Source organism: Salmo trutta, chromosome 39 (genome assembly GCF_901001165.1).
Source record: "Salmo trutta chromosome 39, fSalTru1.1, whole genome shotgun sequence".
NCBI lineage: Eukaryota > Metazoa > Chordata > Actinopteri > Salmoniformes > Salmonidae > Salmo > Salmo trutta.
In genome coordinates, this window is record NC_042995.1 from 10,285,184 (window position 1) to 10,300,736 (window position 15,553).

General features: G+C 40.3%; 3 protein-coding genes across 7 annotated transcripts in view; 2 read left to right on the forward strand and 1 right to left on the reverse strand.

Annotated features, from left to right (window-relative positions):
• The window catches only part of LOC115179515 (zinc finger protein OZF), a 919,448-nt gene that overhangs the window by 500,598 nt on the left and 403,297 nt on the right, over positions 1–15,553 (forward strand). The gene's annotated exons all lie outside the window — the stretch shown is intronic.
• LOC115179511 (zinc finger protein 665) overlaps positions 1–15,553 on the reverse strand; it is a 514,676-nt gene that overhangs the window by 453,284 nt on the left and 45,839 nt on the right. The gene's annotated exons all lie outside the window — the stretch shown is intronic.
• LOC115179539 (gastrula zinc finger protein XlCGF17.1-like) overlaps positions 1–15,553 on the forward strand; it is a 558,171-nt gene that overhangs the window by 193,083 nt on the left and 349,535 nt on the right. The window lies entirely within an intron of this gene.

Below are 15,553 nucleotides of genomic sequence, written 5' to 3' on the forward strand. Positions count from 1 at the left end.
CACCTCCAGGATAGGGGGGTTGGGGAGGGAGGGTGTAGCACAGTGCCGTCGTTGACGGCAGCCACCCTCCCTTCCCTCCCTTATTGTTTAGGGGTTATTGTTTAATAGGTTTTTGTTGGGGATTTTTTGTTGTTGGTGTTTTCTGTTGGTAGGTGCATTCCGGGGTCTGCACCTTGAGGGGGGGTACTGTCACGTCCTGACCAGCAGATGGAGCTATTGTATTAGTTTTGGGGTCAGGACGTGGCAGTTTTGTGTGTGTGAATGTTTGTGTTGGTGATTGGGACTTCCAATTGAAGGCAGGTGTGTTGAGTTGCCTTTGATTGGGAGTCCTATATAGGTGTGTGTGTTTTTCTTTGGGGTTGTGGGTAGTTGTTCTTGCACTGTGTTTTTGTATGCCTGTAAGACTGTTCCTGTCGTGTGTAATGTTTTTCCAGTGGATGCTTTACTCCTTTTTTTAAAATTAAAATATGAGCATCCATATTCCCGCAGCAGTTTGGTCTATTCAACACGGCTCTTTTTGTGACAAGTATGGATGAATTTTTCTGCATCATTTTTGGACAGAACATTTCAGATTTTTGCAATGTTACATAGATGGAAAAAAGCTGTCCTTGAAACAGTCTTGATATGTTCGTCAAAAGAGAGATCAGGGTCCAGAGTAACGCCGAGGTCCACAGTTTTATTTGAGACGACTGTACAACCATCAACATTAATTGTCAGATTCAACAGAAGATCTCTTTGTTTCTTGAGACCTAGAACAAGCATCTCTGTTTTGTTCAAGTTTAAAAGTAGAAAGTTTGCAGCCATCCACTTCCTTGTGTCTGAAACACAGGCTTCCAGCGAGGGCAATTTTGGGGCTTCACCATGTTTCATCAAAATGTACAGCTGTTTGTCATCCGCATAGCAGTGAAAGTTAACATTATGTTTTCGAATGACATCCCCAAGAGGTAAAATATATAGTGAAAACAATAGTGGTCCTAAAACAGAACCTTGAGGAATACCGAAATTTACAGTTGATTTGTCAGAGGACAAACCATCCACAGAGACAAACTGATATCTTCCGACAGATAAGATCTAAACCAGGTCAGAACTTGTCCGTGTAGACCAGTTTGGGTTTCCAATCTCTCCAAAAGAATGTGATGATCGATGGTATCAAAAGCAGCACTAAGGTCTAGGAGCACGAGGACAGATGCAGAGCCTCGGTCTGACGCCATTAAAAGGTCCTTTACCACCTTCACAAGTGCAGTCTCAGTGCTATGATGGGGTCTAAAACCAGACTGAAGCATTTCGTATACATTGTTTGTCTTCAGGAAGGCAGTGAGTTGCTGCGCAACAGCTTTTTCCCCAAAATTTGAGAGGAATGGGAGATTCGATATAGGCCGATAGTTTTTTATATTTTCTGGGTCAAGGTTTGGCTTTTTCAAGAGAGGCTTTATTACTGCCACTTTTAGTGAGTTTGGTACACATCCCGTTGATAGAGAGCCGTTTACTATGTTCAACATAGGAGGGCCAAGCACAGGAAGCAGCTCTTTCAGTAGTTTAGTTGGAATAGGGTCCAGTATGCAGCTTGAAGGTTTAGAGGCCATGATTATTTTCATCATTGTGTCAAGAGATATATTACTAAAACACTTGAGTGTCTCCCTTGATCCTAGGTCCTGGCAGAGTTGTGCAGACTCAGGACAACTGAGCTTTGGAGGAATACACAGATTTAAAGAGGAGTCTGTAATTTGCTTTCTAATGATCATGATCTTTTCCTCAAAGAAGTTCATGAATGCATTACTACTGAAGTGAAAGCCATCCTCTCTTGGGGAATGCTGCTTTTTAGTTAGCTTTGCGACAGTATCAAAAATACATTTTGGATTGTTCTTATTTTCCTCAATTAAGTTGGAAAAATAGCATGATCGAGCAGCAGTGAGGGCTCTTCGATATTGCACGGCACTGTCTTTCCAAGCTAGTCGGAAGACTTCCAGTTTGGTGTGGCGCCATTTCCGTTCCAATTTTCTGGAAGCTTGCTTCAGAGCTTGGGTATTTTCTGTGTACCAGGGAGCTAGTTTCTTATGACACATGTTTTTAGTTTTTAGGGGTGCGACTGCATCTAGGGTATTGCGCAAGGTTAAATTGAGTTCCTCAGTTAGGTGGTTAACTGATTTTTTTCCTCTGACGTCCTTGGGTAGGCAGAGGGAGTCTGGAAGAACATCAAGGAATCTTTGGGTTGTCTGAGAATTTATAGCACAACTTTTAATGATCCTTGGCTGCGGTCTGAGCAGATTATTTGTTGCGATTACAAACGTAATAAAATGGTGGTCCGATAGTCCAGGATTATGAGGAAAAACGTTAATTAAGATCCACAACATTTATTCCATGGGACAAAACTAGGTCCAGAGTATGACTGTGGCAGTGAGTAGGTCCGGAGACATGTTGGACAAAACCCACTGAGTCGATGATGGCTCCAAAAGCCTTTTGGAGTGGGTCTGTGGACTTTTCCATGTGAATATTAAAGTCACCAAAAAATTTGAATATTATCTGCTATGACTACAAGGTCCGATAAGACTTCAGGGAACTCCGTGAGGAACGCTCTATATGGCCCAGGAGGCCTGTAAACAGTAGCTATAAAAAGTGATTGAGTTGGCTGCAGACATTTCATGACTAGAAGCTCAATAGACGAAAACGTAATTTTTGTTTTTGTAAATTCAAATTTGCTATCGTAGATGTTAGCAACACCTCCGCCTTTGCGGGATGCGCGGGTGATATGGTCACTAGTGTAACCAGGAGGTGAGGCCTCATTTAACACAGTAAATTCATCAGGCTTAAGCCATGTTTCAGTCAGGCCAATCACATCAAGATTATGATTCACAGGGGTTCCCTGTGGTTCAGTTGGTAGAGCATGGTGTTTGCAACGCCAGCATGGTGTGTGCAACGCCAGGGTTGTGGGTTCGATTCCCACGGGGGGCCAGTACAAAAATAAAAAAATGCATGAAATGAAATGTATGCATTCACTACTGTAAGTCGCTCTGGATAAGAGCATCTGCTAAATTACTAAAATGTAAATGTATGAACAGTGATTAGTTCATTGACTATAACTGCCTTGGAAGTGGGGGATCTAACTTGAAGTAGCCCTATTTTGAGATGTGAGGTATCACAATCTCTTTCAATAATGGCAGGAATGAAGGAGGTCTTTATTCTAGTGAGATTACTATGGCGAACACCGCCATGTTTAGTTTTGCCCAACCTAGGTCGAGGCAAAGACACGGTCTCAATGGGGATAGCTGAGCTGGGGAAGGAGGTTCTCACCCATAGTCGCTCAGTGGGGATGAACATGCACATCTTCAATATGAACCAAACACCCATTGTTCCTCTTTAGTGCATTTAACTATATGTCGCAAGTAAAAGCCCTGAGTAGTGAGTTGATACAATTCCAAATCTGGAAGGTTAAAACTACCCTCAGATTTAGGAAGATGTGAAACTTTCCTTTTTATTCTATGAATTTTATTTGTCCATATACAGTCTTATGACAGAGTATACTTTTTGAAAGAATGTGGGGTAATTGGTATTATGGAAAATAAATACTAAAACTTTGGGAGCCATGCCATTCTTTAGAGGTTTACTCTACCTGTCAGATTGGAAAGATTATTACATTTAATTACATCTGCTGTCATATTGTTAAGTAATGGAATAAAGTTATCTTTATATAGCGTTTTGTTATTTGTTGTCACTTATTAAGCATCCGAAGTATTTCATATTTTGTGGTCCAATATTGGTCAGGTATATCAGGAGATCATCTGTAAATAAGTTTATTTTATATTCATGTTTACCAATACTGATACCTGTTACGTTTGGGTCCTGTCTAATTCTTTCTGCAAGCGGTTCAACTGCCTGCGCAAACAGGAGGGAGAGGGGACATCCCTGTCTTGTGCTCCTTTATAAAACTATTTAATCAGATAATATATTTGTGTATATTTTAGCTTTCTGACATTTATACAATCTTTTTAGAACATTTATTTTTTCTGCTCAAATTTTAAGTTTCCAAAGTTTTGAATAGGAAAGGCCCTTCAAGACAGTCAAAAGCCTTTTCGCCATCAACCACCATTTTTGATAAATCTACATCTCTTTTTTTGCATATTGTATTAAACTGAAATGTGTTTTTGTTTGTCTATTTTTAATATACAATGTTTGATTTGATATGTTAAGTCTAGTAATACTTTTGGCATTCTTATAAGCTTTATTATTTGATCATCACAGTTTATTAAACTTGTGTGTCTATAATCAGTAGGGGACTCTCCGGATTTTCCTGAATTTAGTATAACTGAAATTGTTTGATACATAACGTTGTAACGCCTTGGCCATAGAGAGGGATTTTTGTTCTTTATTTTGGTTAGGCCAGGGTGTTACATTGGGTGGGCGTTCTATGTTCCTTTCTCTATGTTTTTGTATTTCTTTGTTTTGGGCCATGTGTGGCTCCCAATCAGGCACAGCTGAAGCTCGTTGTTGCTGATTGGGAGTCACACATAAGGAGCATGTTTTTCCTCTGGGTTTTGTGGGTAATTGTTTTCTGTTTAGTGTGTTCCTAACAGAACTGTTGCTAGTCGTTTTTTGGTTTCTTTTGTATAGTGTTCGTTGATCATTAAAACCTTTTATGATGAACACTAACTCCGCTGCACCTTGGTCTCTCTCTCATGACAGCCCTTACAAACGTGTGTTGTCATTTGAGTAAATTGGGCCGCTACTTTGTCCCAGAATGTCAAATAAAATTGTATGGGAAAGCTAGTGCTTTCCATACCTGGTGCTTTTCTTCACATGAATGTTTAACAGTGTCTAATATTTACTTTTAGGTGATGTCTTTTATTCTTTTTTTGCTGATAGTTGAGTCTAAGAAGGCTGTAGATCAGTCCAACTGTTATTTAATTCTGATTTGATATAGATTTTCATAGAAGCTTTTTAAATTGACATTAATAGCGTTATTTGTTTTAGAATTATAACTGGTTTGACATGTTTTTGTTTTGTGAGGGCTGTGATTGGCTATTGAGATTTACATTTACATAATTTAGCAGACGCTCTTATCCAGAGCGACTTACAAATTTGTGCATTCACCTTATGATATCCAGTGGAACAACCACTTTACAATAGTACATCTATATCTTTTTTTGGGGGGGGGGGGTTAGAAGGATTACTTTATCCTATCCCAGGTATTCCTTAAAGAGGTGGGGTTTCAGGTGTCTTCGGAAGGTGGTGATTGACTCCACTGTCCTGGCGTCGTGAGGGAGCTTGTTCCACCATTGGGGTGCCAGAGCAGCGAACAGTTTTGACTGGGCTGAGCGGGAACTGTGCTTCCGCAGAGGTAGGGGGGGCCAGCAGGCCAGAGGTGGATGAAGATTGACTGTAGGCCTAGGTTGGGCTTGAGACACTCCATTAGAAAATCTGGATTTTGAGTTTTTTGTAGAAGGGTCTGCTCAGTATAATGGTAAATAAGACCCTATTAGTTGGTAACGCTGTTGTGACAAGTTTAGAGACGATGGAGAGTGCAAGGCTCCCATCGCACTTGTCTGCTCAAGCAGCATAATTATTTGGTTTGACTAAAGCTTGTATTTTGGCTAAAGATAGCTCTGTTAACATATACACCGACAGTAGATATGCGTTGTAGTGCATGATTTTGGAACATTGTGGAAGAATAGAGGGTTTTTGACTTTCTCTGGAAAACAAATTGTTCACAGTAAGCTTGTGTGCTGTCTGTTGGAGGTTGTTCAACTCCCCTCATTAACCTCAGTGATAAAGTATCAGGCCCCCTCCTACAGATGGCAATAGTTCCAGCTCCCACCAACTTTTTCTCTGTTAATGATATTGTTGCTTTACAGGCTACGGCTGATGCTTCAGAGAAACGCAAGTGGGCTGGGTGCTGTCATAAGGACGCCTCGGGTGTATGGCTGGATGAGTGGAGCAGACCTGCCATGCCCCGTTGTACATTCCACTTCCTCACAAATTGTCACATGGTCAGGATCATGTGTCTAAAGGAGGAATGGTGGATCTTGTAAATAAATATTGGTGTACAGTAGGTTTTACTGTTTTTGCAGAACATTTCTGCAAGAAATGTTTGATTTGTTTGACTAACAATGATGGACGCGGCCTTTCAATATCCCCCGCGTCCCATCCAAGGCCTGAAGGACCCTTCGAGCACTTAATTGAGTTGATCCTTGTGGAGGAATAATTATTGTTTGGTGATTGTTGACATGTTTTCTAAATGGATTGAAGCTTTCCCTTGCAGGAGAGCCACAGCGGCCATTGTGGCGAATGCACTCGTGAGAGTGATCAAATAAAATAACATTTTATTGGTCACATACACATGGTTAGTAGATGTTAATGCAAGTGTAGCGAAATGCTTGTGTTTCTAGTTCCGACAGTAACAAGTAATCTATCAATTCCACAACAACTACCTTGTACACACAATTGTAAATGGATGGAATAAGAATATGTCCATATAAATATATGGATGAGCGATGGCCGAGCGGCATAGGCAAGATGCAATAGATGGTATAAAATACAGTACATACATATGAGATGAGTAATGTAGGATATGTAAACATTATTAAAGTGGCATTGTTTAAAGTGACTAGTGATCCATTTATTAAAGTGGCCAATGATTTGAGTCTGTATGTAGGCAGCAGTCTCTCTGTGTTAGTGATGGCTGTTTAACAGTGATGGCCTTGAGACGGAAGCTGTTTTTCAGTCTCTTGGTCCCAGCTCTGATGCACCTGTAATAACACTTAAGATTTTCTGGGCTAACAATGTAAGAAATAATACATAAAAAACAAAATACTGCATAGTTTCGTAAGGACTCGAAGCGAGGCGACCATCTCTGTCGGAGCCATCTTAGGAGATGGGGTCTGCCGTCAAAAAATGTATTATGGCAACGGTTGACATTTCGTAAATAAGATTTTTCTTCCTTGTCAGATTCTTTGCAGATTGATTTGAGAACTCATTGTGCCTATCATCCCCAATCTGCTGGTGCGGTCGAAAGGGTGAACCAATCTCTCAAAACTAAACATGGTTGACTATTGTGTCAACCTCAACAGTATTCTTAAGACTCTTTTCCCCTGGGTGAAGGCTTCTTTGCCAGATCTAGCAGGTGGAACTGAACACTGTTTTAACCCAGGTGATTTTGTGGTGGTGAAGGACTTCAGGAGAAAGAGTTGAAAGGACCCCCATTAGAGAGGCCCGTACCAAGTTCTTCTGACCACCCCCACCACGGTGAAGGTTGCTGAGAGAGATACCTGGATCCACGTGTCGCACTTCAGACGAGTTCCTGATCCAGAAGACGATGGGCCCTCGCCAGTTCCAGCGGTGCAGTGCGGTGCAGTGTGGCCCTCCTCTGCATTAGCACAATCCAATGAATCATGTTGATGTAGGTTTAGATAGCAGTATACAAGACTATGTAAGGAAGGCCCTTCTACAGCTCACTTCAGACCGGTACTTATGCATCTACGTTTGACTGTGACCTCTCCAGCTTGCTGACAAAGAGTGATTCATTTAATATTGACTTTGTCCAGTGTAAGAATTCCCACAACAGTCTGAAGCTGAAAAAGACCTGAAATGAGCATCACAAAGATACATTTGACCTTATGCACTAACAAACTTTTTCAACATACGCAGCTTTGTCACCGTGTACAGTACTGTAGCTTTATTCATCTACTGTACTTCAGCCAACATGTTCTCAAGTTGGATGGGTTGATTAGGATTCAAACCATCTCTTAAACCGCTAGCTAGTTAGTTACAAGCCACAACACACATGTCAAGTTGCTGTAGAACTGTTTCATGGGGAAATATATGTCATCAAAACTACTGGATATCTTTATAAGGAAAACTGTTCTACAAGTTTCTTACACTTAGAACATGTGGAGTAGGTTTTCTAGGTCAGCAGGACAACAACAATATTTAATCCCTATTAAGATTTAAACAACATTTAAAGGGGTGTGTAGGCTTTCACTGTGACTGTATACATACCATTTCTAGCAGAAAACGTTTGACCTGTGTCATTGCCAACAAAGGGTATATAACAAAGTATTGAGACAAACTTTTGTTATTGACCAAATACTTATTTTCCACCATAATTTGCAAATAAATTCATAAAAAATCCTACAATGTGATTTTCTGGATTTCTTTTCTCATTTTGTCTGTCATAGTTGACGTGTACCTATGATGAAAATTACAGGCCTCTCTCTTCTTTTTAAGTGGGAGAACTTGCACAATTGGTGGCTGACTAAATACTTTTTTGCCCCACTGTATTATATCCATGACTTATAAACAGAGTGAGACATATTATATCCATGACTTATAAACAGAGAGAGACATATTATATCCATGACTTATAAACAGACAGAGACATATTATATCCATGACTTATAAACAGACAGAGACATATTATATCCATGACTTATAAACAGACAGAGACATATTATATCCATGACTTACAAACAGAGAGAGATATATTATATGCATGACTTACAAACAGAGACATATTATATCCATGACTTATAAACAGAGAGAGACATATTATATCCATGACTTACAAACAGAGAGAGACATATTATATCTGACTTATAAACAGACAGAGACATTATATCCATGACTTACAAACAGAGAGAGATATATTATATCCATGACTTACAAACAGAGAGAGACATATTATATCCATGACTTACAAACAGAGAGAGACATATTATATCCATGACTTACAAACAGAGAGAGACATATTATATCCATGACTTACAAACAGACAGAGACATATTATATCCATTACTTACAAACAGACAGAGACATATTATATCCATTACTTACAAACAGACAGAGACATATTATATCCATGACTTACAAACAGAGGCCTGGAGGCGAAAGAAGCGCACTGTCACTTCAAACAGTTTATTTCATTTAATTATACACAAGAGAAGAAGAGGTTGCCCAGTATGAATTCATGTACAAACATTTTCATTACACTTGTGGCATTTAGCAGATCTCTGGATAAGAGCGACTTACAGGACAAATAAGGGTTAATTGGCTTGCTCAAGGGCACAATGAGATTTTTCACCAAGTCGGCTCGGGATTCAAACCAGCGACCTTTCAGTTACTGGCCCAACACTCTTAACCGCTCGGCTACCTGCCGCCAGATCAATTAACTTCAATACAGTTTTTCAAATACATTCATCATCAATGACTAAAATAATGAATCTAGTATTAAAAGACAATTTAATAATCAAAAGTAGTCGATTCATAGCCTGTTTATCATTAAACAAAGTTATATAGTAATATAAAATAATCCACCAAAACTGACGCTGAAAACTGATCATCATCAGCTCGTTCCATCTCCTCCCACAGATGCAGATTGAGATCTGGTGACTCGGCAGGCCACTGCAGTAAGCTGAATTCACTGTCATGTTCTTGGAACCATTCCTGAACAAGCCTTGTGGAACGGGGCATAATCCTGCTGAAAAAATCTATTTGCAGATGGATACACTGCTGCCATGAAGGGATGCTCCTGATTGGCAAGGATTCCTTAGATATCCTGTAGCATTCAAACATTGTTCATCTTTTATCAAGGGGCCCAATGTGTGCCCTGAAAACACACCCCAGCCATCACACCACCACCCTGCAATGCTGACACACGGCATGGATGCATACAGTGGTGTAAAGTACTGAAGTAAAAATGATTTAAACTACTTTAGTAGTATCTGTACTTTACTATTTATATTGTTGACAACTTTTACTTCACTACATTCCTAAAGAAAATGTACTTTTTACTCCATACATTTTCCCTGACACCCAAAAGTACCTCTTACATTTTTTATGATTAGCAGGACAGAAAATGGTCCAATTCACGCACTTATCAAGATAACATCCCTGGTCATCCCTACTGCCTCTGATCTGGCGGACTCACTAAACACAAATGCTTCATTTGTAAATGATGTCTGAGTGTTGGAGTCTGCCCCCGGGTATCCGTAATATAAAAAAAACAAGACAATTGTGCCGTCTGGTTTGCTTAATTTATGGAATTTGAAATTATTCATACTTTTACTATTGATACTTAAGTATATTTACAACCAAATAATTTTACTCAAGTAGTATTTTAATGGGTGACTTTCACTTGAGTAATTTTCTATTAAGGTATCATTACATTTACTCAAGTATGACAGTTAGGTAATTTTCCCACCACTGGATGCATGTACTCGTGGTATCCTGCATACCCTAGTCCTCCCATCAGCGTGAAATAGCAGGAACCAGGATTCATCAGACCAGGCAATATTTTTCCAACTTTCCAGTGTCCAGTGTTTTCATTCCTTAGCCCACTGCAACCGCAGTTTCTTGTTTTCTACTGAAAGCTAATGGGGATCCATAATAAATACACCACAACTACATCATTAAGGATCATAGCTTTCACCTGGGTTCAGCTGGTCAGTCTATGTCATTGAAAGAACAGGTGTCCTTAATGTTTTGTACACTCAGTGTAGGTTGTGTCTACTAGCTCAATCCCACAGAAAACTGCAGAGGGAAGCAGTACCACCCAGTCAACCATCAGAATCCATTGTGAGACGTTTCACAGAGGATATTCAACCCTAAAGTAATCTCAATATCTTTACATTAGAAACTAACAAAACACACAAAAACTGACACGGTGCGCACTGATCAGTAAAGTAAAAAGAGGCTAACATTCTATAACACTCCCTTTCCTCTGCACAGTTCTCTCACAGTGAGAAACAATAGGATTACAATAGTGTTCTACGCTTTCTTCATTTGATCCAATTCAACGTTGCCAGTTATTTAATGACAAGAGAATGAAGTGGAGTGTATAATCTTAGCTGGTCTGAGAGAACTGATGAGGCTGCTCTCCTTTATATATACACATTGGTGTCTTTTCAAATGACCCAATCTGTAGAATCTCTTCTCACAGTCAGTGCAGTGATAAGGCTTCTCTCCTGTGTGTATACGTTCATGAAGTTTTAAGTTGCACAGTAGAGAGAAACTGGCCGCACAGTCAGAGCAGGAGTAAGGCTTCTCTCCTGTATGTTTTTGTTCATGTGTTTTTAAGTGGCCCAGTCGAGAGAAACTCTTTCCACAGTCAGAGCAGGAGTAAGGCTTCTCTTCTGTGTGTATACATTCATGTCGTTTTAAGTTGCACATTAGAGAGAAACTCGCTGCACAGGAAGAGCAGAAGTAAGGCTTCTCTCCTGTGTGTGTTCTCTGATGAACTTTTAGCCAACTTGATGTTGTGAAGCATTTTACACAGTCAGAGCAGGAGTAAGGCTTCTCTCCTGTGTGCACTCTCTGATGAACTGTCAGAGCCTTTGATGTTGTGAAATTCTTCCCACCATCAGTATAGGAATACCGATTCTCTCCAGTGTGTATTTTAAGGTGTATTTTTAGCATTGATAGAAATGGGAAAATCTTCCTGCTGTTGATCTCTGGATGTAGAGAATGTCTCAACACAGTGTCCTGTGTGAACAACATCAGAAGAACCAGTCAGTTGGTGTGATATACATGTCAATCACATGTATTTTATGTAGCCCTTATTACATCAGAAGTTGTCACAAAGTGCTTTACAGAAACCCATCCTGAAATCCCCAAAGAGCAAGCAATGCAGATGTAGAAGCACAGTGGCCACGAAAAACTCCCTAGCAAGCAGGAACCTTGGAAGAAACGTAGAGAGGAACCATGCTCAAAGGGGTGGCCAGTCCTCTTCTGGCTGTACCGGGTGACATATGTATTCATATCAGTAGGCTGCACAATACAAAGGGAATAAAACTATTCTAAAAGTGGGTAAAAGTCGTGAAAATTATGAGCCATGTCATCCTCCCCTCACCATCACAAGGGTTAGTAACCAGGCTGTATCCCATCCGGCCGTGATTGGGAGTCCCATAGGGCGGCGCACAATTTGCCCAGCGTCGTCCGGGTTTGGCCGAGGGTAGGCCGTCAATGTAAATAATAATTTGTTCTTAACTAACTTGCCTAGGTAAATAAAAGATTTTAATGATAAAAAAATCAAAAATGACTCATTTCATAGAACTTTAAAACAGTGGCAGTTTGTCTACTTCACTTCTTTATTCTACTCTCTGATCACTCCAGATAGCCCAGTGAATAAAACAAATGCTGGCAATACCGGTGTCAATTTAGTGTCAGTAGCATGAAATAACATCTACCTTATCATTTAAACAGTTCATCATGAAACAGTTCTACTGCAACTTTTCATACACAGTGAGAAGTCGGAATGAATAACAAACTTAGATAGAAACTGTGCTTACCATGAGAAACAGATTTCCCAATCTTCTCCTCCTCTTCTTCATCTTTAATGTTGACATTCAGCTCCAGTGTTTGACTGCAGTCTTCCAGCTTCACTGATGCCATCTCTGGATCCTGCAGTGCAAACTGGGCTCCACTGTCACAATCAGGACCCAGTGACTGTAGGTTTGGACTCAGTGTGGAAGGAGAGAGGCAGGCTGGGTTTGTCCTCACTGTTGATGTTACCGGCCTCAGACTTAATTCTAGTCGTCCTGTAGTAATGATGAGAAACGGACACAGAGTTATTATCTTGACAGTTTTTTTTAACCTGAAAATATATTATATTTTTTATTGTTCAATTATCTAATTTCAACAGATCAGGTAAAACATTAATTCAATCACAGACATGTGTACACTTTAAATTACACAACGTAAGTGCATTTAAATTCACATAAATTAATAAATGACTCAAAAACCATTTAGTACAAGGTTGAAGTATGTTTAAGGCAGCACTATGTACTATTTTACTGAATAACCTTGTCTTCACTGTATTATTTAGCGATTAACCAACATTTCCAATTTTTGGGGTTATTTGACTGCATGGTCAAACAGGGATCTCCCGAGTGGCACAGCGGTCTACGGCACTGCAGTGTTGCAGCGTCACTACAGCCTGGGGTTCGATCCCAGGCTGTGTCACAACCGGCTGTGACCGGGAGTCCCATATGGATGCGCACAATTGGCACAGCATTGTCCGGGTTACGGGAGGGTTTGGCCGGGGGGGCTTTACTTGCCTCATCAAGCTCTAGTGGCAGGCCGGGCACCTGCAGGCTGACTTCGGTCGTCAGTTGAACGGTGTTTCCTCAGACACATTGGTGCAGCTGGCTTCCGGGTTAAGTGAGAGGATGTTAAGAAGCGCAGCTTGGCGGGTCATGTTTTGGAGGACGCATGACTCGACATTCGCCTCTCCCGAGCCTTTTGGGGAGACAAGATCGTAATCACGAAATTGGGGAGAAAAGGGGGTGTAACAATTAGCCCTCCCCCCAAAAAGTCTAATACTCCAGCCAACCAAGTCATAGACTGCTCTCTCTGCTACCACAAGGCAAGCGGTACCGGAGCGCTAAGTCTGGGACCAAAAGGCTCCTGAAAAGCTTCTACCCCTAAGCCATAGGACTGCTGAATAGTTAATCAAATGGCTAACTGGACTATTTACATTGACACCCTTTATTAGTTATGCCTTAGTTACAATTAATTATTTAGCACTACTTTACACACACAAACTACACATACACACGCATATTGACTTCACACACAAATACACAGCTGCTACTCTGATTATTGTATATCCTGATTGTCTAGTCACTTTTAACTCCTACCTTCATGTACATACTGTATTACCTCAATTAACCCTGCACATTGACTCGGTACTGGTACTCCTTGTACATAGACTCGTTTTTATTGTGCTACTTGTACTTTATTTAGAAAATATTTGCCTTAAATTGTATTACTATGTATTGTTGGGAATGGGCTCGTAAGTAAGCATTTCACTGTAAAGTAAATGCGGAAGACATTTCAGTTGAAGGCATTCAGCCCTTTCCCTAAAGTCTACCAGATGTATTTGGCGCATGTGACCAATAAAATGTGATTTCGCTACCAAAATCAATTGTATTTCCCATTCACACCATAGTAACCAATATAGATAAGATAGAAACAACTGAATGCGTCTGAATATTACGACACATGTAGAAAACTGATAAGCATTACATCCAGCTTCCAAACAGAAAAGCAACCGTGAAATTGTCTCTGATGCACCGGACTGCCTGCACTGAAGTCCGTTGACTCAGAGTGGACGCCGCCATGTTACAAGCTAATACATTTTTTTTACACAAAAAAATAAAAACACGTAAAACGAACTCAGAAATGTTAATGGGATCTTTATGAAATCTTGACGAAATAATGTACATTAATTCACTCAGACAAACCCAGTCGTCTCGAACTATGTGACTTATCACGTCCTTCGCTCGGTTTGACACATAAATAACACATAAAACCTTTACCAAACGTGATAATACCTTGACGGATTTGCAACCTAGCATGTTATGACATGTTATTAAGATATTAGTAAGTTGAAACGCGCTATTACATACCTGTAGTGTAATACATTTGAAACGGCCACAAAACCTTTCGTCTTCACAGCACAGATCTAGTGCTTAGTGGTGGGGAGTCGATTCCTATTTCTGGGTGCCAAGCGGAATCTACTCCTAAGATTCTGGATTTTTGCATCGTTAGAAACTATTTGCTGTCGTCTACTTCGAGAGGCATAGGTAGGCAGACAGTCAGAACCGTGCGTCGGGCTTCTGTCACAAAAAAAGTCAATAAAAAGGGGGCAGTTTGGAAAAACGTATCTTGTGTGAATCATCCTCTGGAATAACGCACATGCTTGGATAATAATTACAAAACCAACGTCTCCAGGCAGACCATAAATTATCTCACACTCCAGCACAGGTGGCGGAATGCACCTTAAACGTTTGCTTGCAGACCCACATGATATCATCGAAGAAGAAGCCAGCTAGGTAGTTTATGCTTGTGGCTAGAAACTTCAGCGAGAATTTGAAACTTTTTTATGCCTGGAGAGAAAGTGGCATGCAGTGTGCGATGCGTGTTCGGCCTTGCGTCCACAGAGACAGGGAGGCATCAGGCCATTCATTGGGAGAAAGACGGACAGAGGAGGCAGACTCAGGAAGGCTAGAAGATGGCGGAGGGGATGTTTTGTTTGAAACTGATGGCGTGTTGAGTGGAGACGAGTGAAGGAATAAAAGGGGAAACTAGAGAACTGGTCGTGGAGTAAATCCAAGCCTACTTCTGACTGTTCTTTAGATCCATCTAGATACCTGGGAGATCCGTTTGAAGTCTCCATGAAAATCATAGATGCGTTAATGGGTCTAAGGTTTTTAAACCATTACATATGCATTAGTGAGAATACTTGTGGCTGGAATATTGGCTTGTCACCATGGTGATGTGTAGAGATATGTTTTGAGTAGATAAATAGAAATATACATTTTGAATTTTAAGAAATAAAACAAAGCTCATTTACAGTATAGAAACCCCAAAAAACAAAGGCAGGCCAGCACAAATTAATGGAGAACATTTATTTTTCATTAGTAGATCAATTAAGTTCAATACAGTTATCCAAATACATGAATCATCAATGATGAAAATAACAAATCTACACTGAACAAAAATATAAACACAACGTAAAGTGTTGAGCTGAAATAAAAGATCCCAGAAATTCAACAAGTTCAAA